Below are 12,918 nucleotides of genomic sequence, written 5' to 3'. Positions count from 1 at the left end.
TGAAACGACACCAATTATTTCTACACCACCTAATTCTGCAGAGCCATCAACACTAAAGAAGGAGACCTTGATTGCAAAAATTAAGCAAATGGAGGAAAAAATTAAAAAGGCCAAGGAAGCAAAAATGAAACAAATTGGAAGTATAGTCAATAACTTGATCGACTATAGATTGTAAATAATAATGAGTAAACTTGATGACACATGGGAAGCCTATTTACATTTGAAGTCATCTAATGTTTAGAGTATATGATAGATAGGGAGAGTTTGAAATGGATAATTGATAGGTGGACTACCGAGATTGTAGTTTTGAAGTAGGTGTATAAATGTGCAAATTTTGATCTAAAATTTATCGACAATGTTATAACTGAATGCATGCAAATGTTGTAAATGAAATATGCATTTAGCCAATTCAAACAAGAACATGCAAACCTCAAAATGACAAATATGTTGATATGATGATGATTGGTTAGATGTGGTTGCTCATTGATCCAGTAGCATGGCGGTGGTGTGAAGATGATTGAGTGATAAACTTGATAGCACAATGATAGCACATGAATGGATGATAAAATTGAGAGAAGAGGACTCAATTTATAGATTTTTCTTGGTGAAAATCAAGGGCCAAGATTAAAAGATAAATGGATAGTTTGGATTAAATGAGAATGTGGTCCAAGATTTGAAGGCTTAGTCTTGTGACAAGTGTCACAATGAGAAGTGAGGTGTAAAGGTAAGTGTGAAGCTCATGAAAGGGATATTTGTAAGAGGTTGGGTGTCTATGAGGTGACTTATGAGTCACATGTTGAAAAGGTAGAGGGCTAATGAAAGTGACATGTCTATGACATGTGTAAGAGGCAGAGTGACTCTATTGGGAAGAGCATTCTCACACATGTGTGAGCACCAATGGGTCAAAGGTGGGTGGAGAGGTGAAAATGACTTGTGCATGCAAGTCATTTATGAGGGGAGTCACATGTGGACTTTGGTAGGTGTGTAACTTTTAAAAATAGGATAAATGTTAATAGGGATTAGAGTTAGGTTAATTAACTTAATGAAGGAGGATTAAAAGGTGGGTTTGTAGGAATCGTCATATTAATTTAATTAGTTGTGAATTAATTTAACTAAATGGGATTAGGAGGGAGTTAGACATATTGCCTAAGGTTGAGTTTGTGTTATTGAAATAAATCAAACTTTATAGGAAAATGAAACATATATAATTAATTAATTAATCAAATGGATGGAAGGGGGGGATTAATTAAATTTGATTTAATTAATTTGGGGATAAAAAAAGTCTAACATGATTAATTTAATTAATTATGTGATGCAGGGTAATTAATTAAATATTAATTTAATTAATTTTTACGCGTCTACAATAACAACTAATGATATATTGATAATACTTGAAGAAATCATTACATGTATGTCAAAACTAGACAAATAGATAAAGGACAAGTTGAATATGCTTGAGAACATAGAGAAAAATAATTATGCCAAATTTTTTGGATGATGATGAGAAGATCAAGCCACAAGATCAATGGAAAGGATGTCTCAGTACAGTGGTGCCTATCTTGGCCTTATTCATAGGTGTTAATGGAGAACTCAATATGAGTTTGTTGAATAGAAAATTAGATAAGTTATTTATTGTAAAAGTCTTGACAATTTTACCAAAAAAACTAGAATAATATTGGATGCAAAATATGCTATACATAATTAAAGGATAGCCAAATTACTCCCTCTTCAATGACCTTTAGAAAATATGTGTGCAACCTAGATAGAGAAATATAATCAGTTGGACCTAATTTTGGCAATCTTCAAGAGTGCAATAGTCTTGGGTTATGTGGCAATGTTAACATACATTTCAATTTTCTCCAATAGCTAAATTAATCAAAGTCCAATTTATTTTTAAAAAGAAAACATATCTTGTAATGCACACTGTTGGCATTTTGATAATGTTTTGATTATCATTGATGGACACACACTTTCTTGATGTATGAGTTATGCTCAACCGGTAATTGTTCCAACCGGTATTGTGTATTATTGAATGTATAGTCCTTAGACTATTGGTATTTTGCAGAAGATGGTTTACCAGTCACAGATTGATTGAAGATCCCAAGCGGTATGAAGATTCCAAGCAGTTCGAGGATCTCAAGCGGTACAAAGGAACCAAGCGGTAGTTAACTTTTAATCGAAACACTACGATCTACTAGTCTTCATTTTTGACAACCGGTAATCGGTATATTGTATTAACCGATATTACTTTGTGATGAGTTACCAACCGGTATTACTGTAATGTGTGATGAGTTATCATCCACCGACACTTTGGCAGTGATTTTGTGTCATGTTACCAAATGTGTCTAGATGCATTGAACCTAAGAACTTGTAGTCTAATCCTATTGGACCGACATGAAATCAGTTTCCTTTATAAGGACATCATGTCTAGGGTTTGCATGTGAGATGTGTGATATGTGAGATATAGAATTGAAATGGTTATGTGCGATCATTGAAGAGAAGATTAGGTCTGTGTGAAGAGACAGAGTGTGGAGATATTGAAGACTGAAGCAATGCTGAAATGCATTAACAATGAGTTGTCAAGGATCTAACTAAGCATATTGTGCTATTATCTAGATCATTCACTTGTTGATTACTAATATCTTCGACAAGTCTGAGACCCTTAACCAGGTAGGCCCAGCAAAGCCTTTGTAAATCCTCTAACAAGGTGTTTCACAACTATGGATTTGAAATCCTTTAACAAGGTAGTCTTTAACAGGACTTATCTCCTAACAGAGATCTAGATTCCTAACAGGATCTGTTCTGGTGAAGAACATTGTCTGACCTTAACCGGTTTGACCTTGACTGGTCTGGTTTCTATTCTGCAGATAGTTACTTGTGAGTTTCTGTTCACCATGGTTTTTCCCATTTGGGTTTCCATGTCAAATATCTTGTGTTACGGTGATTGTTCTCTTGTGGGTGAATTCTTTGTTTGTTATTTGGTTTGCATTTATCTTAACCGATTTATTAGTGAATCTGTTATATCGGTTGTCTGTTAAACTATGTAAAAGTTTGTTTACAGTATTTTTTGGCATACTAATTCACCCCCCCTCTTAGTATTCATCAATTGGTATCAGAGCCAAGCTTTCTATAAGTCTAACCACTTGGAAGGAGATATGGGGGAATACAGTGTGAGGGAACTTACTCATCGTCTCACTCAGACTGAGAGAGCCTATGATGAACTCAAAGTCAAGTATAAAGCCTCTTTGGCCAAGAGAAGAAAGCATGCTTAGAAACTGATGGAACTTACTGAAAATAGCTCTTCTGATGAAGCAGACATGGATGCCCTAGTTGAAGAAGTTGAAAACTGAATGAATCTAAAGCCAGCTTGAGAAGGGAGATGGAAGGACTGACTATCAGAATCAGTCGGGAGCTTGAGAACAGAAGGAAAGATGAAGATCTGGTAAAAGACAAAGATCGTGAGATCTCCAAGCTGAAGCAAGAAATCAGTACCCTTACCGCTCATCTCCAAGAGAGTAAAGTGGAAAAAGAAGAAATGCAAGGTGAACTAAACATGGTTATTTCTGAGAATGCAACCTTGATGGAATCGAATGCTGCTATTTCCAAGGAACTTACCGAGTCAAAGGAGATACTTGCCAAATTCAATCAAAGTATTGCTAAGCTAGAGCAAAAGCTAGAATCGGCAAAGCTAGTAAAGAATACCACTGGACTTGGTTTCTCTAGATATGAGGAAGGTGAGACCTCTAGAACAAAAGTTGAAGCATCAAAGAAGCAACTGACATCCAAAGGAAAAGGTAAGCAAAAATATAAACATGTTTGCTTTAATTATCTCAAAGAAGGACATACTGCTAATGTGTGTAGAAGCAAGGCCTACAAAAATTTTCTTTACTTTCAAAACAATATGCCTAGATCCAATAGATTCAATGGAAACTATTATGAATGCAACAAGTTTGGGCATAGACCATTTGAATGCAGGTCAGTTTTACACAACACTGGGAGATATCTTCCGAGGACTCAAGGAGTTATTCTGGAACTTCCTGTGAATCGAAATCCCAACCGGTACAATATCTATGACCATTGGTCAAGTGGTTATCAAGCGGCAACTAGTTGGAGAGCAACTTGCTTTATCTGTCGTGGTAGCGGTCACACTGCTGCAACATATAGAAGGAAGAATGGAAGTATGAATAATGGACTATGGAGAACACCTGGAATGGTATGCTATCATTGCAACAAACCGGGACACACTGCCAGAACTTGCAGACTGAGAAAGAACCTATCGGATGATATATCGATCACTCCAGAACGGAAGATTGATGTTGAAACCATTCAAGTGGAAATAAATAAAACTTGAAAAAAGAAATCAGAAGAAGAGTCATAGAATGAACCTGTTTCTGCACCTAGTGTGGAAGTCTCTGAACCGGCAAACTGAGCTTCAGAAAAGCTTAGGGAGAACATATCAGTGAAATATTTTAAACCCTCAGTTTATATCGGTAAAGAGCCTTACCGGTATATGTTACCTATCAGACGATAGAAGATCTGAAGCGGTAAAAGGCAAATTTAGGGTTTGAGCCCTAGCGGTGATGCATTTATTATGGCCGGTGAGAGTTGTTTAAAAGGGATTTTTGTCGTCATTATCACTTATCTGTTTTCGAAAGAAGAATTTTTTAAGAGCAGAGCAACCAGAGCGATTTGTCTAGCAGTTGACGAAATCTTGTGCGAAATCTTGCAACCATCTTCAAGCAATCAGTGAAGAACTCTAAGCGGTGAACTTGCAACCGAAGTGGTGTTTTGTGTGTGACATTGGAAAACCTAAATTCCAGTTTGTGAAGGTATTTTCCGAAATTCTTACTTATCATTTGATCATGGCTTCTGCATCGCACTCTAGTTCTAGTGCACCTGTAGATTCGGCCAAATTTCTTCAAAAGAAAATGAAATACAATGCCCTATCTCAAATACCCACCAAAGTTATTATTGAGGGAGATATTTCAGGGTATGTAGACTGTAAATTGGAAGACCTAGGATCCTTAGTGATTCATTCCCAGCTAAGTCTGTTCTGTGGGGATGACAAGAAGATCAAACCTGAGTATAGTGTCCTTGAGAAGATGAAACTGCACAATGCAGTATATTTTCTGGAAGAGTTCACAGAAGAACATATTCACATCATCCTTAGCAAAGTGCATGGTGACAAGATGTATCTCGAGCGGACCCATGACATCACACCGGAAGCAATTTATGCCATCACCAGTTTTTGCAATATTCGAGAGGTACCAGCTCTACGGAAGGTCACCAAAACTGAAATGACAAAGCTCACTGGTTCTGTGGGTGACCAATGGGCGATGACCGTCAACACTATCTTTGATGAACGAATAAAATATGCTTGCATGGTGATTGGTTACCGAATATTTTATGCCAGTTGAATGAATTTTGTCCCTGCTGCTGCAGTGAACGTTGCTTACAGGATGATCAAGGAAGATACTATATTTGACCTATGTTCCTGTCTATAGAAGCAATTGTTGTTGAATCTGAAGTCCATCAAACAGTAAGGTTCAGGTTTGGCCAACTTCTGGTTGGTTTATTCTTCTACTTTCAAGGTTATTTCCCTGGAGTGGTGATGTTCAATGGTCTACTGACCTACCAGTTTCCAGGCAGATCAAGGAGAGTCTACAAGTAGTGGGAACTACATATCCAGAGGTTGTAAACAAGTATTTTGATGAATTCAAACGAAAGATGAGCCAAAGAATGAGGATATCTGATGATATTGTGAAGAAGTATGAAGATGACATCTGCTTCACAATAAGGATAGATGACTGCATAATGGAAGTTATGGAACCAAGAAAGGAAGTAGTTGAACCTATGGGGTATGAAGTGGTGAATGACATGTTGATCGGGTATGCCTCTACCCTACTTGCCTCACCATTGGATGCAGAGAAAAAGAGAACCGGTACCTACTTTGAGAGGGTCACACCGATTGAAGAACCAAAACAAAAATAGGGAAAAGCAGTGCCATCAGTATCTGCACCGGTTACCTCTGTCAGTCCAAAAATGACCAAGTAGTCACCAGATAAGAAGAAACCTGAGATTATTCTAGCAAAGGTATTCGAGAGTAAGCGTAAATCCAAGACCCACTCACCGACGTTAGAGGACACTGAACGAGAGACTCAAACAAAGAAGACAAGACAATCAAGCAAGAAGGTGAAGTCTACCGGTAATGTGATAGCAACTTCAACACCGGTAAATATTGATATTTCTTCTTATAAGCCAATGACACATTGTCAAAGGACATTAAAGAATATTAGGAGGAAAGTGCTTGATGATTTAAAGGAATATTTTGATGATTTTAATGATAGTGAGAAAGAGGAGGTAGAACAAGAGGTCATTAAATATTTATGTGTTAATGATCGGTCACCATCAGAGATTAAATTGGTTACTTCAAATTCTTTGTACAATTCTTTGGATAATAAATGGTGCATTGCTATTGAGAAAGAACAGGAGATTGAGGAGAAATTTTTTGCACAATACTTTCCTTACGCTTCAAATTCTGAATTATTTGAAATAATGGATAAGAATAAAGGCATCTTCTTCATGAGAAGGAGAAGACTCAGGCTACTAGAAGGTAAAGCTTCTAAAGTGGAAAATGACACACATATACATGTTAAAGTTGTTGTCGAAATAAACAGGGTAGTTGAAGCCACTAAGAAGACTGAACAAGAACATGACCTATCATCAAGCAAACCGGATGAGGTATTTGACAGTCAAGGAGAAAGGGTGACAGAACAAATTGATCCTATTGAGGTTGCTGCATTAGATATTGAGGATGTCAATCCTGACAAAGAACAAGCTGAGAAAGAGAAATAGGACAAAGAGAAAGTGGAGAAAGAGCAAGAGGAAAAAGCAAGGCAAGAAGAAATCAAGAGGAAATAGTCAGAGAAAAAAAAGAGGAAGATAAGAGAAAAGAGGAAGATAAAAAGAAAGAGGAAGATAAGAGAAAAGAGGTAGAGAAGAAGAAAGAGGAAGAAAAGAAGAAAGAGGAAGAGAAGAAGAGAGAAGAAGATAAGAGAAAATAAGAAGAGAAGAAGAAAGAAGAAGACAAGAGGAAGGAAGAAGAAAGGAAGAAGGAGGAAGAGAAGAAAAAACAATAAGAGGAGCAAAAGAAGAAAGAAGAGGATAAGAAAAGAGTAGAAGAGGAGAAGGAAGCAGAGAAGAACAAACAAGCAGAGATCAAAACAAAAGAAGGAGAGCAGACTCCTAAGGCAACCGGTGATCAAACCAAACAGGTTGATACCACCACTCCTATTGATCTAACTCTTGCAAGTCTGACTCAATTAGCAGATGAGTCTGAGCTACTATGAAGCATCAAACTTGCACAGGAGAGACTGGAAGAATTGTGATGGAAGAAAGAACAAGATGTTATACAAACTGCGGTTGACACCCTTACCAGTCTAATTCCCGGTACCAACCTCCCCAATACCGATTCCTCTCTATGTAAGCTCAAACTTCTCTGTACCACAGTGGAGGACCAGGTACAATGCTTGGAAGATGTTGATGAAGCAACTGCAAAGAAGAACCATGAAAAGGCACTCAATGTTGCCTTAGTCAAGCAAATGAATGAAATGAGAACACAACTACTGAAGCAACAGAATGATATCAATGTTTCTATGGGTGAAGGTAAATTACTATTGAGTAAAATTTGCCAACCCCATCTGTTTTGTGAAGATGTGCTCAAACAGAAAGCTAAACTCCAATCAGAGTTACAGGAATATATCAACACCTTCAAGATGCCCTATGATTTGTTCACTGCCTATGGACAAACTATGCATCATTATCAACATCAGACGACCAAGATGGACTTAGAGATCAGCAACTAGACTCAAGATTTGCATGAGCTTCAACTGCTCCTATTACCTAAACTGCAGGTTCTTCAGAGATGTTTTCTCAACTTGGAAGCCATCACGGTAACTCAAGAGCTGAGTAGCATCGATGCAATGGAGAACTGACATTCCAGATGAAGACTAAAAGTGAGGTTGCTACCTCATTACTTGAGTCATGGACATTGGACATGAAAACTTTTGTGCAGAACTTTAAATCTATTTTTGAGAAATTTCATTCCTTATTGTCATGAACATCTACTCTATTTTATTATATAAGCAAAAGGGGTTACTTTGCTTTACTTTGTCATTGTTGGCAAAGGGGGAGTAGTGTACATTAAATTTTTGGTGAATGTTACCATTTCATGCACTTTTGTGTTACCATTTTGGGGGAGTAGTGTACATTGTATTTTTTGCAAGAGGGGTAGTGTATATGCTTAGGGGGAGTAATTTTGATTATGGCATTTTTTTTGTAAAAACACTTAGATGTCAAAATTTTCCTAAGTGTTTCCATCAATGCCAAAGGGGGAGATTGTTGGCATTTTGATGATGTTTTGATTGTCATTGATGGACACACACTTTCTTGATGTATGAGTTATACTCAACCGATAATTGTTCCAACCGGTATTGTGTATTATTGAATGTATAGTCCTTAGACTATCGGTATTTTGCAGAAGACGGTTTATCGGTCACAGATTGATTGAAGATCCCAAGCAGTATGAAGACCCCAAGCGGTTTGAGGATCTCAAGCAGTACGAAGGAACCAAGCGGTAGTTAACTTTTGATCGGAACACTACGATCTACCAGTCTTCATTTTTGACAACCGGTAATCGATACATTGTATTAACCGGTATTACTCTGTGATGAGTTACCAACCGGTATTACTATAATGTGTGATGAGTTATCATCCACCGACACTTTGGTGGTGATTTTGTGTCGTGTTACCAAATGTGTCTAGATGCACTGAACCTAGGAACTTGTAGTCTAATCCTATTGGACCGACATGAAATCAATTTCCTTTATAAGGACATCATGTCTAGGGTTTGCATGTGAGATGTGTGATATGTGAGATATAGAATTGAAATGGTTATGTGCGATCATTGAAGAGAAGATTAGGTCTGTGTGAAGAGACAGAGTGTGGAGATATTGAAGACTGAAGTAATGCTGAAATAAATTAACAATGAGCTGTCAAGGATCTAACTAAGCATACTGTGCTATTATCTAGATCATTCACTTGTTGATTACTAATATCTTTGACAAGTCTGAAACCCTTAACTGGGTAGGCCCAACAAAACCTTTATAAATCCTCTAACAAGGTGGTTCACAACTGTGGATCTGAAATCCTTTAACAAGGTAGTCTTTAACAGGACTTATCTCCTAACAGAGATCTAGATTCCTAACAGGATTTGTTCTGGTGAAGAACATTGCATGACCTTAACCGGTTTGGTTTCTATTATGCAGATAGTTACTTGTGATTTTCTGCTCACCGTGGTTTTTCCCATTTGGGTTTCCATGTCAAATATCTTGTGTTATGGTGATTGTGCTCTTGTGGGTGAATGCTTTGTTTGCTATCTGGTTTGTATTTATCTTAACCAATTTATTAGTGAATCTGTTGTACCGGTTATCTGCTAAACTATTTAAAAGTTTGTTTACAGTATTTTTTGGCATACTAATTCACCCCCCCTCTTAGTATTCATCAAGTCTAGAACTTTCTTCTATTAAATAAAAAGTTTAAGTGTAAAGACATACACGAGTCATGTTATTTAGTTTTAGGACATGTTTTACTTTTAAATACATAAGGGACTTGCATTATTGTAAAATGGATTGTAGAATTTCCATTTTGGGTGAGAGTTTTTGGTAGAAATATCATATTTTGAGTCAAAGCAGAAGAATTTTGCTTGTATGTGACAAATCTCTATATGACATAGTTTCAATTTAAGTTGCTTAATAGGAATAATGCTACACCATGTGTCTTTTACAATTGTCTCCTTGATGTATGCACTCCTTATAAATAAAGAGATCAAGGGTTCTAAGTTTATCTATGTAAGTTTATTGCATTGTATATCTTGTTTATTCGCTTCTATTCAAGTAATATATGAATGCTTTGAATGAGATATGGAGAATTGTGTATGTCACTGAGGTTTTGTAAGTAGAATTGTGGGATATACCCTTTTTTTGGATGTATCTTTGCTATGAATTGATACAATTTGTCCTTTGATTTTGAAGTTAGATGTTAGAAAGAGGCACTTGCAAGGAAATATTTGACTCTGTAATCTAGATAGGCACCAATCAAAAATTCATTTGCCCAAGGTCCAAAACCAAGAATTTAAAAGGATAAATAATTTGCATGTTTTATGTTTTATAATTGTTTTGATTTATATATGTTCTCGAAGACAATAATTAGAAATTATTCAAGAACATAGACAATTCTGAGTAAATCCAAGATTTCTTTGTGAAAATTTATGAGAACATTTTTTCTATAACAATATTCTGGTATGATAAAGTTAAATCTATTAATATCGTGTTGAGGGAATACCCCCTAGGTCTTGGAGATCCAAGTATAGAGGAGAACAAGTTTTTTGTCTCATGTTCATTGGCCATTGATTGGAGAGTCTTAAACATTAGAAATGACTATTCTATAGAGATAACTAGGCAATCAGTTGGAAACACGAACAATATCAAGAGAGGAGATGGCTAATCTAGAGTACCTCAAGTTAAGTTCTCCATCATTGTTTTTCAATATTAAATGGTAGTGATATCTAGAAGTTAATATACATAGAGAGTACTTACATTAAAATGGATGAACATGTTGTAGGAATAATGAATAGCATGTGAATATGAGGTTGGAATATGTTGTTTGATTATTCCCAAGAATCAAAATTTGTAATTAGGAGGTTAATTTACCAAATATTTCAGTTCATCTTGTTCCTAGATGTTTCAATTTTGTACCAACATTATATCAATAAATTTAATTGTTTACGGGCAATTTCTCCAACGATTTAATTTTTTACATGCTAAAAAGAATATGTCACAATGTAGGAAAAATGAATATAATGTAGTTGTTCACTATTTTTTTATTAACATCGTAAAATTAGTAATAAATGGTCGTGAATTGATAGTAGTCAATAAAGAAAAATTGAGAAGTGGAGAAGAAAAAAGCTTGAATACATCTTAGAAACAAAAAAATCAAACAATGTAATATACAACTAAATAAAGATAAGATGTTTGAAAATTATAAATCTATGAGGTCTCGCATTAGCTATGATTGAACAAAAAAATTGGGTTTCTCTTGAAATTGGATCTCATGAAAGCTTAGTCCAAAAGTTTCCTCAAAGTTGTGGACTGGCCAAATAAGCATGCTGACAAATTTTTGTTGTGCAAGATCATGCCTAGATTTGAAGATATTAAAGTTTCCATTTTTGAAAGTTTTGAAGTCAATTTTGAAAGCCATAGAGGCTCTGGATGGGATCAAAAGTGGTCGTAACCAACATAGTGGGCTATAGATTGATATGTCTTCATGATCTTTCTTGTGCTTCAAATGGATCATCAATCAAACACCTGGATCAAATGTATGGCCTTCGAAAGTTGGGTCTCCAAAAATGGGAAACAGAAAAACATGTTGGACACATAAATGAGTTGTAAGAGAGAGTTACACATGTTGGCATGTGTTTTGACACATCAAAAGGCATCTTGCATTGGAGATAAGTTGAGCACCACTTTTTGGGTGGTTCTAGCTCATGGTTTTGTAATACCATTCCCTCCTCTCAAGGTTAGTGTAGGAAGTTGTTCTTTCGCCTTAACTTCCTTTCAAATGGTATCAGAGCTTGATCACCTTTGGTTTCCGTTGTGGGTTGTTGTATTTTTTAAACTAATCTTGATTTGAGTGGGATCTTGTGCAAAAGATACTTTGTGATCTTGCTAGAATAATTCTTAGATGAAAAGTTTGTCGGGGAGAATAGAAGTGGACAAATTTTCTAGAAATATTTCTTACGTATGGAAGTTGAAGATGGAGGATCTACTAATAGATCAAGATCTATGGGATGATATTAATGAGAATGACTTCAAACCTATAAATCCTATTATGACTTATCAATACGATGTTATGGATTGTAGAGCCAAGGTTCTAATTGTAGTCCAATTCTTGCTTTATGCCTTAGTTGCACTTATGGATTTATTTTGGGTTTCAAATCTTGTGTAAGTTGTCTTTATGTAATTTTTGAGTCAATTTGAGTCATTAATTCAAAGTCTTCGGCCACAAGGCGGGGGTGTGTGTTTTGTTTATTTCATAAAATTCTCTTTTGGAATTGTCTTTAATATACTTAAATATGTTACTTCCTTTTGGTTCATGACAAAAAACTTTTCAAAAGAGCTTTCTCCCTAGTGAAGGGACCACGTGACTATGAGCAAGTGTTTTGGGAGAGTTTCTTTGTGTTTTGGAGGGAAATTCCAAACAAAACATGAGGAAGACTCCAGTTGGCACCCATGGTCAGTGGGAAAGACTCACGTAAAGGGAAGTAAAGTTTAGGGGAAGAGCACCAGTAGCCGTCATAGCTAGCTTCGCGCACCCACAGATCCTAAACGATATATCAAATTTTGATTTTTTTTTTGGGTTGTCTTCGTATGCGACTTAACTTCTTAAACCTATTGATCTGGCTTCTGGGTAGTAATGATCCAATCTCTATGGGTCATTATGCGTCGAAAGGTCAAAAAGTGGTCATTTCAAAGTGTCGACCGATACCTAACCTCTTTTGCGCCAATACCCACACACCAAAACACCATTATCCATTTGTAAAATACCTAAAAGCTAATATATTTTTCACCTTTTTTATAAAAAATAATTAACCTAAAAAAATTATGACATGCATATAATTAAAAATAATGATAAATGTAAACAAGTTTAAAATGGGTGGTCAAAAAACATGTTGACCACCCATAACCCCCTTCCCGCGGAGGTATGGTGGCCCCACGTGGCACAAACTCCCACTATCTTTTTTGCCCTAAAAACTTAGGGAAATAAACTGTTTCCCTAACATTTGCACTCGCAAGTTAGGAA

Source organism: Cryptomeria japonica, chromosome 6 (genome assembly GCF_030272615.1).
Source record: "Cryptomeria japonica chromosome 6, Sugi_1.0, whole genome shotgun sequence".
Taxonomy (NCBI): Eukaryota; Viridiplantae; Streptophyta; class Pinopsida; order Cupressales; family Cupressaceae; genus Cryptomeria; species Cryptomeria japonica.
This window is presented reverse-complemented; position numbering follows the sequence as displayed.